Source organism: Dermacentor silvarum, chromosome 6, assembly GCF_013339745.2.
Source record: "Dermacentor silvarum isolate Dsil-2018 chromosome 6, BIME_Dsil_1.4, whole genome shotgun sequence".
NCBI lineage: Eukaryota > Metazoa > Arthropoda > Arachnida > Ixodida > Ixodidae > Dermacentor > Dermacentor silvarum.
In genome coordinates this window covers 125,696,945-125,715,436 of record NC_051159.1, presented here as the reverse complement: position 1 = coordinate 125,715,436, position 18,492 = coordinate 125,696,945, and the positions used below count along the sequence as shown (strand labels likewise).

At 50.7% G+C, this 18,492-nt stretch overlaps 1 protein-coding gene and 1 long non-coding RNA gene across 4 annotated transcripts in view; one reads left to right on the top strand and one right to left on the bottom strand.

The window, feature by feature from the left end:
- The window catches only part of LOC119455940 (DNA-directed RNA polymerases I, II, and III subunit RPABC3), a 132,365-nt gene that overhangs the window by 90,785 nt on the left and 23,088 nt on the right, over positions 1-18,492 (bottom strand). Inside the window, exon 1 of one of the 3 annotated variants that reach the window (XM_049669450.1) lies at positions 3,490-3,641. The exons of the other annotated variants lie outside the window; for them this stretch is intronic. The gene's annotated coding sequence lies outside the window, so the exon portion shown is untranslated. Of the gene's footprint in view, positions 1-3,489; positions 3,642-18,492 lie in introns of those variants that run through there. 3 annotated transcript variants of the gene reach the window in all.
- On the top strand, positions 5,949-16,896 carry LOC125946396 (uncharacterized). The gene is made up of 2 exons (XR_007467553.1): positions 5,949-16,408; positions 16,495-16,896. It is a non-coding gene; the product is annotated as an uncharacterized LOC125946396 (long non-coding RNA).

Sequence of the window (18,492 nt, the reverse complement as noted above, 5' to 3'; positions counted from 1 at the left end):
TGATCTTATGTAAATCACTTCTTTCCTTTTCCCTCTTGTGAATATGAAACAAATTCGCTGGAAAGCGCCTTGCATTGAGTGTTTGCCATCGCTAATTGGCGTGTTGTGTTGATTCCCTGCTCTTAATGAGAAGTCACTTGATAGTCAACCCATGTCCTTATCAAAACGAATAGACTATCAGCACTCCAACCCCTTCCCGAAAGTACAAACCACCTTTTACCCCCAAAAAAACCGTGTGCGCGATCAAAAGGAGCCCGCGCAACAATAGTGCAAAAAGGAGAAATGAAATAGGAGAGGTCAAGCGCGCGCGCGCATCCACAAGTTAAATATTGCCACAAAACGCGCTGCACAAATACCGACGATGTCAATGCCCGAAAACAAAACGAAATGACGAAACAGTAGTGAACGGAGCCAAGATTAACAACCTCTCTGCCTGGCGGCAAGGTTATGCGTCGCCTTCAGGGGGATAAAACTTTGAAAAAGGAAAAAAAAAAAAAGAAAAAGGACACTACAGCAGGGATCATCGTGCTCAAAGGCCGTGTCGTTTGGAAGTCAGCTTTAGAAGCTGTAGCGCGGCATTGCATCGCGTTATCGTGTGCATTTCTTTTTCTTTATATTTGATTCTTTCTATCACTTTTTATTCCCTTTAACCCTTTCCCCGGCACAGGGTAGCCAGCCGGTATTTACACTGGCTAAGCTCCCTGTCATTCCTTTTTTTTTTCTCTCTCTCTCCTTCCTTCCTTTCTCCTTCACACACGTACCCGGCGCCCATCCACACGCTTTCAAGAAAGCGCGCCTTATTTAGCTTTTTAGTCGTGTTGAAGACAGGACAGTGCTCAAGGACGGGTCTTGCAATCGCAGTCGCAGAAATGAAGGCCGAATGGCATATTCGCAGCTTCAGGAACGTTTAAATCGTGTTCTCCTTATTTTTATTGCGATAGCAATTATATGGACTGATTATATGGACAATTATATGGAGCGGATTTCTGCCGTCAGCGTTGCCGTGAGGTTCCGTATGACGTCAAACGGCGGTAATATCATCGCCGCGCGCCGTATGCTGTATCAACGCCTCCTATAAAGGAGGCGTTGGCTGTATGTGGGAGTGAAAGCGCGCGAGGGACGCGCGCTTTCACGGGGAGCGAACGCACGGCGGAGAGCAAACGCGCGTTCTGCGCCGTGCTCCCTGAAGGGCTACAGAATTATGCGTCTCTTTCCTCCTTTACAATCACCATATATAGAGAGCAAACGCGACTACTTCCGTCGCGCGAAAGGCCGTGGGGGGAAGGGAGGGAGGGAGGGGAGGGGAGGCTACGTTTAGCTGCGGCACCAAATGCGTATTTATATAAAAACGTTGCGATGCGAGAAGGTGGTAAAGACTTCCGACGCTACTCGACGAGTGTCCCGTTCTGATCTCGTCGAAAACCTCCGAGCCGCTCCCAGAGGCAACAGTCACCAACGCAGCACACGTTCGGTGCGAACGCGGGCAAAACGCCGACGGCGTCGACAACAGTTCTGCGCGTTGCTGGTGCTGCTGCATGTCCAAGTTTATACAGCTCATAAAACTACTATCCTTACTCCTTATAGTGCTCTACTAGTTTGCTTTTGCAATTGATGCTTCGCCCTTCGGATGAAACTGCGACAATTTTTTTTTTTTTACATTGATAGTTAGGGCAGCTCATGGACTCGAAAATACACGTTACTGAAATATTTCTCAGAAACCATCGACGATGATCGTCGATATATGCGAATAGCCCGAACGAAGCTAAACACAACAGAACGCCCACCTTGCGTTCTGTTTTTCTCCTTTAGGGTTCTACTGCGTATGTCGGTGTCGGCGAAGCTGTCCATGAGCGAAAATCTCCGTATATATATTTAGGTATATGTATATGCCACGCCTTGCTAAATGACATGCGGTATATGCGGGTTATATTGCCACACCATTCTATCCCTTTAAGTTGCTCATACCTTGTCTTACCTTCTTGACAAAGTTATTCCTCGGAATTTTGAGCATGACCGCCCACAAACGAATGTCATTAAACAAAAGACCGACAGCACATGCCTCTTACGTTAAATCTTCTCAGACTTAAATATTAAAAGTGCAAAACATGACGAAACATATATATATATATATATATATATATATATATATATATATATATATAGTCATTCAGACGTGCTAGTTAGAGAGACCCGCCGCGGTGGCTCCGTCAGCTAAGGCGTTGCGCTGCTGAGCACGACATCGCGGGATCGAATCCCGGCCGCGGCGGCCGCATTTCGATGGAGGGGAAATGCAAGAACGCCCTTGTGCTTGCGTTGTAGTGCACGTTAAAGAACCCCAGGCGGTCATAATTAATCCCCAGCCCTCCACTACGGCGTGCCTCATAATCAGAACTGGTTTTGGCACGTAAAACCCCAGAAATAAGAAGTGCTATTTAGAGAAGCTAGAAACTGAAAAACGCAGCTGCGAATTCCCGTTACGTATTGTCTCAGCCGCCGCTGTTCTGTTGTAAACACGCTACTGTAGAAACCGGGGTACATTCGTGATCAAAGGTATTCGAGCCTAAGTCAACGCCAAAAAAAAAAAAAAAAATCTTGCCAACTAAAGCTTACACGAAACTGAATAAGTGAAGAATGCACTGTGATGTTTGCAATTCCCAGTCTGAACTGCACTCGTCAGTTTCATGTTACTTGCCAAGGCATTGGCGAAAGAGACGATACGGAAAAATACCTGCAAGTGCACTTCTCCACAAACCTCGTTTGAACGAAACAAAATGGCGGACCTCGGGTTAGAATCGTAATTGAAGTGCCAACATGCGGGCCGGTAATGTCATTCCGGCTGCCCTCCACTGCCCGCACCGTCCAAGCTTTCGAAACGCGTATCCCAGCACAACCATACAACAGCAATGCGGCCATCTTGGGTTGGGGCAGGTTGAATGTGCGGGAAAGCCTGCTTATACGGAATTACGCCTACCATATCCATTGGGTTTGCAGAACCTTTGGTCCGCGTAATTTTGATACCGGGTGTACATTGTAGCTCAGGCTGCGCCGTTTTGCCCTATCTGCGCATTTCTGTACGCCCCTAAGGGGGAAAAAAAGGAAGTTAAAATAATAATAATAATAATAATAATAATAATAATAATAATAATAATAATAATAATAATAATAACGTCTAGCGTTTTACGCGCCTAAACCACGATATGATTATATGGCCTGCAGCAGTGGGAGGACTTCGGGTTAATTTTGACCACCTTGGGTTTCTTCATAAGGCGCATACATAAACCCAACTACACGAGCGTTGTAGCATTTCGCCCTCCTCGAAATGCGGCTGCCGCGGCCGGGATCTAGCTCAGCAGCCTAAACCCGATAGCCACTGGTCCACCGCGGTGGGGTACCCTCTCAAAAGGCAGCGTAGGCAGAAAACATCGCCCGCACAAAAAAAAAAAAGCCAATACTACAGCAAACCAAGAAACGGCGTCCGCCCGTACTTACGCGCTTCCCGCACACCTCAAACGCGCCGGCATCGCCGCAGGCCGGGATCAGGAGAAAAGTCGTCGGCGACGAAACGGCGGGACGAAGCGACGACGTGTGTAGCGCGGGAAGACGAGGAAGGAGGGGGCGCAAATCCAGACGCCACAGCGAAGAAGCCTCGGCTGCAGTGAGTGTTGCTCCGCACATACGTATACGGAACACAGGCGCGCCGCGTTGTGTCGCGCACATACACGCCGCGTTTCAGGAAGGGGACGAGGGCGCGTAATCGCCGACGTGTGCGCTCGGCACAGCGAGCTGCTGCATGCAGCCAGCCGGAGTCGCGTACACGCCCACGCTGGGTTCCGGAACACCTGTCGTCGGCGCCGCGGCCGCTCCCAGCGCTCGAGCTGCACAATTCTGACGAGCGGCAACGGGAATGAGCGCCGAAGGGACCGCCGTGCTCGAGCTCTTTCATTTCAAAGCGACTCGAAGCGCATTCGGACTTGGCTTTGCGAAAGTGATACAAGCGACGACTTTTGACGTTCTGAAGTTCCACAGAACGCCACGAAGGCCGCAGTAGCGAGAAAGTCCGGGTTAACTTATAATGTCTGGGTTAATTTAACGCGACACTCGGCGGTATTTCTGGGGATTCAACCCAGCGAACTGGTGATTAACAGCGGAACGCCGTTACCAATGAATTGTCGAAGAGGGTTTGCGAAGTACAGAGTGTGGAGAAACACCGATACACGACGAGCGAGTGTCGGTTGATGTTCACGTCTCAGAATACGAGGGAACTCGACAGGTGTCGTGAGGAGACGCCCCTGCAGCAGCAGCCCGTTAAACACCTAGATAACAGAGAGCCCGCGCACTTCGAGCCATGACGTCATGCCGGAAAAAAGAAAAAGGGGGGGCAAGATTGTACGCTCGGCTAGTTCGCGACGTTTCTCGAAAGATTTCTTACTACGACAGTTGTCGGTGTCAAAATTAGGTGTCACACACACAGTTGTGTGTCTGCACCCCAATTCAGGGTGGCCAAGCGGAGAAACCACATTTACAGGCAAGACAATAATTCCTATCGTTTTGCGTGTAAATGTGCTCTCGCCGCTTGACCTCCAGTAATTTTGCAATGTCCCGGTCTACGTTTACCGTCGCGATGACAAACTTTTCGGCGCAGCCGTTACAACTCGTGGCTGTCAAAACGAAAGACAAAAGAAGAAGAAACTACCTTCACCACGGCGCTCTTAACGACATGAAGACAACTGAAGTCGCAAATGCGACTTCAGTGGCTTCAGCAAACGAAAACGCCATAACTCAGTCCTTTCAAATTAGCTAACATTGTGCAATGATCCCCGTGCGTTGTATGGTACGCACGTTACGCTCGTGTAAGAAACAATATACGTGGCTCATCGTTTGACGCGTGATAATTTCTGCAATATTGCGTCGACTTTTTTATAGTTATTAAATACGAACAAAAAAAAATTTCGAGTCTACAAATAACGGTCGGTAACAGCCAGCGTGAACTGCTACAAGAGTACAGCCCACTACAGTATAAGGCTTCGCAGAGAGGCGTTCGCGTTTCAGCTCCTTCGACAAAGGAGAGTTACAGAAATCGAGGCGGGCAGGCGATCCCTACCGCGCGTGCGCAATGGCGGTTGCGCTATGCGAGTGCCGTGCCCTCTGAGTGACTGAAAACACGTGCGCAGCTTGCGCAGTAAGCGTTGCGCAAACGCGCGAGCTCGTTCCTAACCCGCTCCGGCAGCGAAAGAAGCGCCCTCGTTGCTTCAAAAAAAAAAAAAAAATTCTGGCACGTTTCAAGATTCTTCTCTTCCCGCCTCCCTCCCTTCAGCTATTGCTCTTCTCGCCATTCCTCTTCCGGACGCCCCTTTCTTCTATTCGCAGGACTCTCAACAAACACCTGCACGACGAGCCCTCGCAAGAAGAAAACCCGAGATTTTATACGTGTATGTGTGCGTGTGTGTGCGTCTACGTCGCTCATTTTGTCCTGAATCGGGGTGCGCTATCGCCTAAGGCCTATGACTTGCCAGCAAGCCCACCACGCAACCATAGTCCAAAACCTGAGGTCGGCGCCTCACCGCTAAGCCGTAAGGTCAAGCGCGTGCGTTTGCAAAATAAACCAAGAAGCACAGCCTCAAAATGCGCGCTAAGCTTTCTTCTTCTTTTTTTTTTTTTCGAAACTGCCGCGGGATGGAGCAAAAGGAAGAACGGCGGGAAAGAAGGAAGAGTGAGTGGGGAAGGGAGTCGCTTCCCAGAAACAAGCCCCGTTCCTAGAAGGGAGAACAGCGTCGCTCGCTCCGAACACGCGGCTCTGCTCCCCATCCTCCGGCGGGCGCGAGATGGCCGAGTCGATTCGCGTCGCCCCTTGGCGCACATGCCATACACACACGCGGCCGCTGGCCTCGTTGCGTCCAGATTTCCGAGAAATGCGCCCCCCCCCCCCCCCCCCCGCACACACACACACACTCTTCGCTCATCTAAAAACGACCCCCTTCTCCCTTCCTCGGGATCCTCGAATCGGGCACGCCGCTATACGAAGTTCTTCGAATAGCGTTTCGCCGGGCCAAGAGAAGGGAATCGCGCGTTATATTCGCGCGCGGAGGGGTGAACGGGCGCGTAGAAAAGGGCGTAACGAGGCCCGAGATGTCGTAACCGAAGAGCTTTCCCTCTCTCTCTTGTCCCCTCTCTCGATGGCCGCGGGATGTGGAAGCGATCAAGCGACACGTGGCGCGACGTTTCGCGTCAAGTCGGCAAGGCTGCTGGAACGACGACGCTACGCGACAAGAGATGGAGTCGGCGGCGCGCGTATACAGAGGTCAACGCGTGCTAATTATCCTAGTTCCTATAGCGGAACGAGTCTCCCAAGATCTTTAAACGCTGCATCAAGCGCACTTACTGGCACGCAAATTCTCGACAGATGGCTCCGTTGGCACCTTCGGAAATCACCTACACCAGTTAACTCCTCTTACTAGGGTCGCTAATTTGCCTATCCCAGTAGAACTGCGTAATCGTCATTGCTGAGATTCCACAATGGTATGCATACGGTTACTCGTGTGCGCTGTTAATGTACAACGCCAGCCTCCGTAATTTTCGTACAGGTACTCTTGCGTCTAACGATGCTAAGTACGAATTCTGATTAGTAAAGCGAAGTAAAAAAAAAAGAAACAAGAGAAAGACGAGAATCTCCATGCGTTGATCGGGTAACTGTAATTTTGCCCTCCCAGCAGTACAAGGAGCACGAAGGAAACGCATTTACGCGACAATGCGCAGAAAAACTAAAAGCGGAGGAGCGTAACGCGATGAGCGAGGCGAGTGGGCTATCTCGTGGCACTTATTAACAAAAATTAGGCCTACTGGATCAACCATCGCCACGAAGTCTTGTCATAGACACAGAGAGAAAGCCTAGATTAATCAACACGCAAGTTTCTAGAAGACGCGCCACGCAAGCTCAGAAAATACCATTATTGAGCAACGGCTCGGCTCCTAATAGCATTTGCTCGCTTCCGCGCGGTACATATCGTGACGTGAAAACAATGCTATTGCCTGTTTCGGTAATTGCGGCAACTCATACGCGCCAGTAAGTGCTGAGCAGTACACTCAGACGACGCTAAGAGAGAACGTATAATTACACGCCCTTTCCTTGCTTTCCTTCCTACTCGATAAGTAGGCCACCGATTAGCCGACCCAAATATTACTTTACACGCAGCTTCTTCGACTTCGCTTAGAGCACGATCAAATCGCGTTATCTGCAAATTCGCGCTGTTGTCATCTGGTCCCATAACAAGGCACCTATACGATAACCTGATCGGTCGATCGAAGCGCCGCCCTTAGATTTTCTTAAGCGTCATTTATTTACCCTCCATTCTCAATATTCCCACAGTCGAAGAGTAAAGCATACTCTTCTCCACACGTTGCACAGTTCCAAGAAGGTCTCAAGTCTTCAACTCCTCGAAGGGCGCCGCGCCCCGGTCGTTTTGTATGCACGACTCGTTCGACCCCTGGAAGCGCATACGTATATACGCAGTGGAACGTGCGACGGGTTCAAAAACACGCCCGCGCGAAAAACGCGCGTTTCCTAACACCTCTTTAAAAAAAAAAAAAAAAAAAAAAAAACGGGCGAAACCTCTGCTCCTCTGGGAGCGGAACGGACATTCAATCCTACAAGTACAAAAACACCACGCGGCCAGCCAGATGTCGCAGCGGTGTGCGTATGTCGACGAAATGCAAATGCCGCGATGAAGCAAGCAAACGACCGTGACGCGCCACGCAAGCGTATACCTTGCGACGAGATAAAGAAAAAGGAAAGAAAGAAACCGCTTACACAACGCCGAGCGCGCGGACGGAGTTTCACGCAGGCGAAAGCAGCCGACTCGGGAGAAGCGTTCAAAGCGCAGAGCAGAGTCGAAGCATCCGTGTGAGAAAGAAAGAAAAACTGCGAGAGAAAAGGCCGAACGCTCTGTACACGCCGGTGTTGCTGTACGCCCTATCAGATTGCCAGCTTTCGGCGGCTTCGATGCACAATTATGCGCCTGCCTTATCTCTTGACTCTGAATGAGCTTGAACGAAACCCAAAGAACAACCATTAGCCGACTGACGCTTATTCACGAAGCGAAAGACATAAAAGCCGAAACGGGCATTCAGTCGCAATGCAGGGGCTGTTGAATCCGGTGCTTCTCAATGAGGACGCGAAAAAACCACAGGAACGACTACAGGGAGCTGAGCATTACAATTCTTATCTTGGCAGACGAAAATCACGCGGCGAAAGTGTACACGTACGATTTTACACGTCCCGTGCTCAGTACACTGTGCTCAGCACACGCTCTGTTCTCGTTGCGTTTTCCCACTCAACTACATCAACAAAGTAAGCATAGCGAAATTTTGGCATACTATATAGTGATTTGGATTATCAACCTGTGTGCGACACCGCGGCTGGAGTACTTCCTAATCGATTTCTTGCCCCTACACAATATAGTAACGCAAACAACAGAACAGCGCATATATTCGGCGGCGACGGGGAACCTATGGCTGAGAAGGATCGTATTACATGCAAAGTCCAGGGTGCAGCTGGGCACCAAGTCGCGGGATCGATTCCCGGCCGCGGCGGCAGGATTTCGCTTGTGTACTTAAACTAGGCGCCCGTCAAAGAACCCCAGGTAGTAAAGATTAATCCGGAGTCTTCCCACAACTGTTTCCTTCATAGCACCCTGTGCAGTGTTTGTACGTTAAAACCCAATTTGAAGTTTCTAAGCCTGCGTGAGAATCATGACAAGATGTGCCATTAAGTACGGCTGTAGCTCCAAGTCGAAATGATATTTGAAAACTAGCACCAGTCACAGTTAAATTACCCTAAATCATAAGCAATTATTTACCTCTGGGAGGTTGGAAAACAGCCGGATAGCAGCACTCAATGGTGATCAAGTTAAATTGTTACCGAACAAAGCGTTTCCGATGACAACCTATATAGCGTCAATAAGGATAATCCAGAAGGTCACAAGGATGCACAGCCAGCCTAGGTGGCGCTGGCTCAGCGGCAAAAAGAGGACGCGAATAAGTTCCCATGCATGATAAACCGCCTACCAACCGCCGCATAGCCTACAGTGGATGTCGGTGCACGGCTGCGCTCAAGGTCGCGGTTTCGATACAGGCCGCTGCGGCCGCATATCGATGGGGACGAAATGAAAACTAAAAAAAAAAGGGGGGGGGGGGGGAGGGGGGGGACTGCCTTGTACTTAATTTATGTGCACGTCAAAGCCCCCCAGGTGGTCAAAATTAATCCGGAGTCCCCCATGGGGCTACGGCGTGCCTCATAATCAGATCGTGGTTTTGGCACGTAGGACCCAAGCATGATTAATTAATGAAACCACCCTGACGCGCGCGGACCACTTGCGCCCGATTTACCTCTAGTGATATTTGTTATAAAACTCCACGACGAGCACATGACCTCCTAGATCAGGGGACGTATTCTGCGACGATCACTTTCGGCGACAGTGTCGCCTCGACGACAGTATCACCGTCAGGCGCGCGTTGATTGGCTGGTCGAGCGAAATTGGATGGCGTAGTGCTGAACCAGCCAATCAGCTCGTCACATTTTGCTCAACCAGCCAATCAGCGCGCGCCTGATGGCCACGGCGATAATATCGCCGAAGTGGATCGTCGCAGAATACGTCCCCAGATGGCGCGCGCCGCACGAACCTTGGAGCGCATGGCAAGCAGCACGCAATACGATCGTCGCGAAACAGCGACGCATGCGTCTACTTTAGGCGTTGAGCGTCACGCGACGCGGCAGTGCCGCATGCCAGTAGCAGAGAGTACGCAAGCTGCGCAAATCGAGGGCGACGCGGACAACCCCCGGCAGCGCCTCGCAAACACCCGAGGCATGCATGCACAGCCCGCGCACGGAGCTGGCTGCGTGTTCAAGCGGAGGAACGAAGGGCTCGCCCACTGCACGCTACTAAAATTTCGCACCGCTATCCATTCAGTCGGCATCGTGCGCGGGGCGATCGGAAGCGGGCAGTGGAGGAGACCTTCTCCTGGCTCTTTTTTCCGATTGGCTAACGCGACTCGCAGCCTTCGCTATTGAGCACCGAGGCTTGGGCTGTACATACGAGTTATTGTAGATGCAATGGAGGCGAAGAAGAAGAAACGAAGACCAGAGCTGAAGCGGAAACATGGCAAAATAACAGGGCGCGAGAAAGAGACAGACATCTAAATAAGGAGCACTGAATAAAGACTAACAACTAAATAAAGACCAGGACATGGCGCTTGTGGTGCACATTCTGTCTTCGTCCTTTTCTTTTGCTTTCTTCGCAGCGCTATAGTATAGCTTTCACTGCACAACACGAAGTTAGTGAGATGGTGTAGCTCTAGTTTCCGTTACGCTGCCGTTAACACGGGTAGTAGTAGCATGCACGCACGGCTTCACTACAGGCTTACTTCCCCGAACGTCGCGGGGGCAACTTTACCGCAGAGCACTCACGTGTGCGGAAAAGCTGTAAATTGTGAAGTCACGGATACGCGACGATTTCATCGCCAGTGCCTGCGTAAGCTAGACTTACGTGCTCGCTTTCAATGCAGGAACTACGCCCACGCGGAAATAACACAACTAAACTTACTCGAAAGAGTTTCGTCAAAGCGGATCGATGCTTTCGCGAGATAAAAAAAAAAAGGGGGGGGGGGGGGGGGTTAAAATGACTCACGACAAATGATGACCTGCCTAAAAGCAGAAAAGCCAAAGGATATCTACGAAGATTAATGCACGGAAATCTAATTTTCAGGGAACAAGAGTTGGTAAACAGCCCTTGAATCTCCGAAGGGGTACGTTTATCTATAGACGCGGTCCTGGGAGACACGGATCAGGTGAAGGAAAGCTGCAAACACACAAGAATAGGTTGGAGCGCATATAATTATGAGTATACATAATATAATAACTGCGCTATGCCAGTACTAAATTACGGGGTCGAAACTTTGAGGGTATAACAAACAATATTGAGAAAGCGCGAATGACCGCGCGACGAGCGATTGAACGGAATAGGCCCGACGTTAACAGCCAGGAAGAGCGGAGTATATGCCTCGAAATGGAGATAATCAGAGGTACGAAGGCGATCTTCTATATTAACCTCGTCTTGCGTCAGCCGACCCCATCTTATGGCTGTGAATTTGCCAGCTTCTATAGTTGTGCTTGCTGTTTGGCTAGTTGGTGCATGTCGAACAATGATGAACTCAAAGCCGAGAACACGATCACAGAGAGGGGGGGACAAGCGCTCGTCCTGTCTTTACGTCCTCCTCTCTCTCTGTGGTCGTGTTTTTTTTTTTTTTTTTTTTTTGTCGCTAAATTTATTGTTCGCTGATTGCATTGCCCCTTGCGAAACGGATGCAGATGCTATAAATTAAGAAGAAATTGAGTTGAGCGAGTCATACAAAGCGTAGAGCAGATAACCGCTGGTTCATTATCGTTACGCAATGGTTGTCAAGAGACGGCAAGTCGACGCCGACTGAGGATAAGCTGGTGCTATGAGATGAGAAAATTGGAGGGCATGGGGTGGTATGTGTTGACAAACAAAATTCAGAAGATCGCTAGAGGAGGTCGTTCTGAGCAGGAAATTAAAATAACGTGACGTTTACTACTACTACTACTACTACTACTACTACTACTACTACTACTACTACTACTACTACTACTACTACTACTACTACTACTACTGTTGTTGTTGGTGGTGGTGGTGGTGCGAAGCAACCGTCAGAACGAGATGACCCATGCGCGAGCGCTTTCCGCGTTGAAAATGTGATGTTTTCCGCCCCAGGTTATCGCTCAAAGTAACAATCAGCTGGGGAAAAAATGGGGGGGGGGGGGGGGGTTAGCACAGCTGTTCACCGCCAGTTATTAGAGAGGTTAACACAAAACACGCATACGAAGATATAGGCGCAGACCGTAATATTGAAAGGTGTTGCCACGAGTATGAATGAATGAACGAATGAATTAAACAAATATAAAGAGAAACCTTCGTGACGACTATAGGTCGCTGCCGAGACGCTTTTACGCCAACGTAAAAGTGGTACACAGGTGTCGTTTGGAATACGTGCGCTCGTCGATTAAAACGATGTTACAAGATGTCGCCGGGAAAGCTGCTGTTCGTCCGCGCCTTGCGGTATCTCGGGTACACATCTCTCCGCACGTCAAATTTGGACGTTTCGCGGCCCCAGTGCTGGAGTCTCCCCTAGCGTTTTCTCATTCCCGTCGCCATGTTCTATATATCCCGATGAAAGAGCAACGTGTTTACATGCGCAGCTGGACGCACGTGCAGCCCGGCCCTTCATTTATATATAGGCTCAACGTCGCCGTATGCGGATTGCGCTACGCGAGAACACCGTAGTAATATATTATTGTGGCGATACAACAGACGCTTATGAGACATATGGCGCAAAGGATCGACAAATACGGGCATCTGGGCTTGGCACGAGCTGGTTACCACCTTGGGTCTCTGGCTGCGCTGCTCGTGAAAATACATCGTGGTTATAGTTCCTTTGTTTGTATCTATCCGCAAGTATGCCATTTTTGTGTAGGTGCGGACGTAAGGAGGAGCTCCGCACGTAACAATATACAGCAAACCACTACTAACGCCCCGCACCAAAGTCAAAACTGTGCGCTCTATTTACTTCCCACTACCGAACAATGTTTCGCTCCTGTCACGAACAGGCCGCGAAAACTCGGCGCTCGGTGCAAGCGCACTGCGCACCGCGAGGGAACGGAACAACGGGAAGTAAGCGCAGAGGGAAGTGGCCCTCTCAACGCTGGCGCGCACAGTGTTGTTTCTTCGGCGGTGGCGGATCTGTTCGCGCAAAACAAACCGGGGTTCCCTGCCAATCAGAGAAGCGCCGCGTGCGTCCCCAAACGCAGTCGCCGGCGCACGAACCAGAACGAGTGGAAAACGGATGGGGGCGAGGCCCGTGAATAAAGGGAAGGGGGGAGGCACGGGAGCGAGCGATCGAAAAAGGACAAAATAGAAAGAAACGAAACGGAACGAAAACATCGCGGCCCCGAAATGGGCCGCCTCGCGGGAGAGTCAATAGTACACACACACAGGGAGAGGCGCGGACTGGTAGTGCGCGCATTACATATACACAAGAGCGGGGGGCCAGCCAGCGCTACGCCACGCGGCCGAGCGGGGGCCCCATCTCCTGCAAATCGACGTGGCGGCGCGCGATCGATATGTGGCTGCCTCGGCAAGGTCGTCCTCAACCGGCGGCCGCGACCTTGGGGACGACCTCAGCGGAGGAGGAGGCTTTCCCCGGCCGCTGCTGCCGCCACCGCTACCCGGAGTGGGAACCCTTCCTCCTCGCCTGGAGTCGAAACACGGCGAGGACCCACGGTGAGTAGCGTAGCTCAGTAATAATTTAAGAAGGGCTCACGTTCCACACTGTACACTGGGCAATACGACGCGGCGAGGAACACCGGATTATATTGGAGCGAGAACTGGCATCCTAATTAACGTGCACCGAAATATCCGTATACGAGGGCGGTCTTTATCATTATTATTTTATTTTTATCATTACGCCCCCTATCGCAATGCGACGCCCACTAAGTAAATTGGAATAAAATGCGCGCGCTGAAGTTGGTGAATAAAGTGAATAAAAAAAGAAGTAACGAACTCGGAGCCGCGTCCGTTTCTTTCTTTCGTCCAATTTTCGCGGGGTCAGTTTATTCATGTCCAACCAACTAGCCGAAATCGGTACCCTTACTTAAACCCCGTGCTCAGCCGCAGAGGGCCATATATCAGCCGAGATAGCGCGGCAGGTGACTGCGGGTACATGAAGCGGTTCGAGTCAGTACGTGCGGGCTGCTCGACGTCGGAATGACGGCACGACCCCAGCAAAAATAACATATGACACATATGCCACATACCCAATAACCTCGCATGATACGACGAGATAATTAGATACGCGGCGTATTAAATTTTTCTATTTTTTTATGGATGAAAACGAAGCAGGCATTAGGACACCAAGAGTCGTCAAGGTCGAGCCCTAAATTTGCACTTTTTTTTTCTCTCTTCCTCTTTTCTGCCGCACCTACATTTTGAAAGCGACGTACAAACTGCAGTCACGCACAACCCGGTGGCAGCAGCCAACGTGCAGAACGCCGATTATATACACTGCGCAACGTCAATCAGGGTAGCACGCGACTATTTCGAAGGTCGCAGCAATGGTGGAAGCGAGAAACCGGAATTCGGAATGACCAGCGCCGGAAAAGGCAAGGAGGAAGGGGAGCTGGGTGTGGAAGCGGTATGCGGAAGTGCGACGTCGGAACCGAAGCTGGAAATCGATACGCCACGAAGCAGCGCCGTTTCCACGAACGTTGTCCGCGCGCAATAGGAGAGAACAGCATCTATAGCGGCAACGTCGCGAACAGTCGATCGGTCTTGCGGGCGCCAGTGCGCAGTACACGCACGGCTGGCCAAATCACCGGAAGGGCGAACCTTTTTGACCCGCGAAGACTACAACGCCAGACCAGGGCCCGCATTCACAAAAACTTCTTAGGCTTGAATTGTTTGTAAGAATTTCAGCCAATCCGGATGCAAGACATATTATTTATCTAAGGCGGCCAAGCTAGCCAATGGCAAAGAACACTTGCGAAAGAAAGGCTTCTGTCAATCCGGCCCCAGGCTTGCTGCCGAGTAAGGTCGACGATTTGGGCTAATTGGCAACCGAACAACTTGAAAAGGCGAGAGGGCGGGAAACGGGAGCCGGGGGAACACAACACAATGAATAAAGTGAACCAAACACATACGCTGAAGGTTTTTCTCTTTTCTTTTCTGGGGGAAGGTATAGATCACGGCAGAGCAGGCTATCCCGAAATCCCACATTGTTTCGCCCACTCTCTTCTTTGTGGTGTGTTCTGTGAGCTGCCCATCTTATCAAGGTGCAGTTGAGAATGGGATGTTCTTCCACGTGAACGTGCTTGAGATATGAACTTTTTTTTTTTTTTTGCCCATAACACATTGCTATTTCGCTCTTGTGAGGCGAACGAAAGAAAAGGAAGCAAAAAAAAAGACGTGGCAGCGGAGGTTCTCTCCAGCGCTGCATGTCTGCACGCGCAGTTCCGCAAGTGGAGAATAAGGCGCCACTGGCACAGTTCATTGCACCAACTCTGCCGCGGATAAATGAGGCTTTCAGCTATGCAAGCGACTCCTGCCTCTTTTCGAGTCTATGCTTTGTAAACAAACAAAAAAGGAATGAAATATAGAAAGAGAGAGAAGAGAGTAATTGCCTGACAATTCTTATCGTATTTGCCATGAACATCGATCGACACGCGCCTCGGCTCCTTGTCGTATATAGTGCTACGGTGTTTTGAACCGCACAGATAACGCGGATTAAAATTCATCTACAGGCCTTTCAAGAAAGGCCAACAAACACTACTTCCGAGAACGAAGTCGCCGATTCCATTCCAGACCACGTGGGCGCCTCATTCCGACGGCAGTGGAATGCGAAAACCCAAGTGCGCTGCTGTTACGAAATATGACTGATCCTCGCACGACTGGATCCCCGCACTTGTGCCGTGTCTGCAGAAACTGTACCGCTTACGTCACTTTTAGAAGTTAGCGCTAGAGCACTAGTGTAGCTGAGGCCGGAATCGGCAAGATTATTGTCGTATACAGCTCACTGTCTAAGAGAGAGAATAAACTTTAATGAGAATGATCGATGGCTCAGTGGTGAGGATCATGAACAAAAATAAAAGAAATAAAAGAAGAAAGACAAGAACACGCGCATAACCTGCCGGCCAAGCCGGCCTCGCGCAACAACTCCCGAAGAGTTTATAGATCGCAAGGCGTCGTCCTGACGGTGTGTGCTATGTGCTAATTGGACATCGACTAAATAAAGAAAATCGAAAACAATTGGCTTCGGGAATTCGCACATCATGTCGCTCAGCAGAAAAACCGTTATCGGGCTAGATAACGTGTACATAAGCGAGTTTCTCCCTAACAACGAAACGCACAAGGACACACTGAGGCGCAGGGGCTGGCATGAAGTGACATTTAAACAGGCTATTCTCTGTGACGAGGGTGGAAAGTCAATTGTTCTGTCACAGAGAAAGCGACAGCGGCACGCTAGATGTGCCGGAGAACAAAAAAAAAAAAAAAATCAAGAGACTGAAAAGTCCACGTCGCTGACCTCATAAACGAAGCGTATAACTCCAAACCAAGGACGTTGGTGTCCACAGACGAGTTGGATTCAGAACACCACATGCAAAGAGGAAGGCCCAGACCAGGACCTCGTTTCGCGTTATCTTTTTTTTTTCCTCCTCTCTCGTTTGCACATGCCCTGTAGTGATCACCGTAATCCCAGTAATTAATATCCGTGATAGCAGCTCCTGCGTTCAGCAGTGTCATGGTAAAGATCGAAGGCTGTCGCTATTAACATCCACACTACTTTCGTTCTCGTTAACCGCAGGCAAGATTTCGTACCAGTAGGTCACAATAACTTAAAATACTGTTCTTCATTGCGCTTTTGTTCCGTCAGATACAAGGCACTTTTCAGCCAAAGAAAACGAAAGGAAAGAGAATATTTCTGGTCTTTACGTAAATACGGATGAATAGGTGAACTATTTGGTCTTACCACCAGCGTGAAACGACATCCAGTGCTAAAAGCCGTTAAAAAGAAAAGGAAACAATGCAAGCGCTTAATGGGCAAGATGGGAGAGGCGGCATCCAGGCAGGCAATGACGAGCAACTTCGCACGGACACACACGCGCGCGCGTCCTTTTCGCCGTCGACTCGCCGCCGGTAGCCGGCCACGCCGAGAGCAGAGATCCTCGCCAAGGTCAAATTTCCCAAGCCGCGCGCGCGCGCGTACCTAATTGCCGCTCAAGCGTCACTGTCTCTCTCTCTCCTCCATAAAACAGCAGCAGCAGCAGCAGCAGCAGCAGCAGCAGCAGCAGCAGCAGCACCGGCCACAACAACGAAAAAAAGAAATAACGAAAGACGGAGGAGGCACCGCCGAGCGCCATCGCTGCCGTCATGTGACGGACGCTCCAAGGGCATACGCCGTAAGCCGTTCGCGCTCCCTGGCCGAACAAATAAAAAGAAAGAGAAGCCGGGGAGGCTGGCTTCACCGCGAGACAGCGGAGCGAGCGCAGGCCGCGTCCATGCAGGCAGGCGGATGGTGTTTTATTGAGACGCAGCAGTGCGCGCGCCCGCCTCGGCTCGGTGCCACTGGCCGAGACCCGGCGAGGGAGGCCACGGTCAGGGCCGTTCGGGCTAACAACCTTCCGCCGCCGGCGCGTCGACGGCTAGGCACGCGCGTAGTGAGTGGTTGGCTCTGCGTGGCGTAGTAGTACATGGTTTGGCAGCTAGCCTGGCATAGCTATTATACTACGTCCGCCGACGGCGCACCAGTGGCGTTCTTACTGCTAAGAGCGAAAGGTCGCGGGAGCGACTCCCAGCTGTGGGAGTCGACCTCTTCGCGGTGGGATGCGCGATGAAGAGAAAAAAAACTAGACATACACAGATTTACGCTCATGGAGAATGTCGGGAGATCAATGTTAGAGCGGAGAAACGGGACCTCTTGAACAGAAAGAAAGGAGACGAAACACGGGAGTGCCGTCTAGCAACTTGTGTTATTCCGCTGGTCAGCGCTCAATGCGTGTCGTCTCCTGTTGTCCCGTTCGAAAACGACCTTTCTTCGCCCACGCATGTACCAACCGGGCCCAAATGAGCACTCTCTCGTCCAAAAAACACATAATGGCGTCGGAGACGTTATCGATTGCATTACTCCGCGTTCGGTAAAGAAGAGCGCGCGACACTCACTGTTTACAAGGAGATGCTAAAAGTCCGAACACGCCGCTACGATTCCAAAGTTCGACACGAGGAGTCTTCCGTCCCAACCTCAGCGCGGACTAGACGCACTACGCTCGCCGTCGTACGTCGTAGCTGCGGGGATGGCGCAGCTCGACCTTGGCGCGCCGCAAGAAAAGTAACCCGGCCGTATACGATTCACACGACAGAGATAAAGGAGACACACACCACACGTATATATATATATATATATTTAGGGGGAGGCTAAGGGGTGTCAGCCTTTAAAGACAAATAACGAAAGCGACCAGCCTTGATTTTCGATCGAGTTTCTTGCAACTCTATAAGGCATCTACGCACCGTGCTGCTCAGCCCGCATTTTTCTTTCCCCTTTCAGCTCCACACCTAAAGAAGGGGCTCACTCTCCGCGAGTAACCATGTTTAAATGCGCGTTGCAACACTTGATCGATCAGCGCGCCGGCGACGTTCTTCCACACCTGCTCTCCCTCGAGGCGCTGACTCAAAAAAGGACCGCTGCTTCGAAGTAGCGGGGTCCCTCTGCATCCGGTCCGGCCGTGCGGCCTTGGACGACGAAGACGCGGCCTCGGACAAAAGGAAAAGCTGATTCGGCCCACATTCCGCGCGCCGTTCCCTCTCGACACGACAAAGGACCGCATACGCACGAGCACGCAGCTACATGCAATTTGTTTCAGTTAAATTTCCGCAG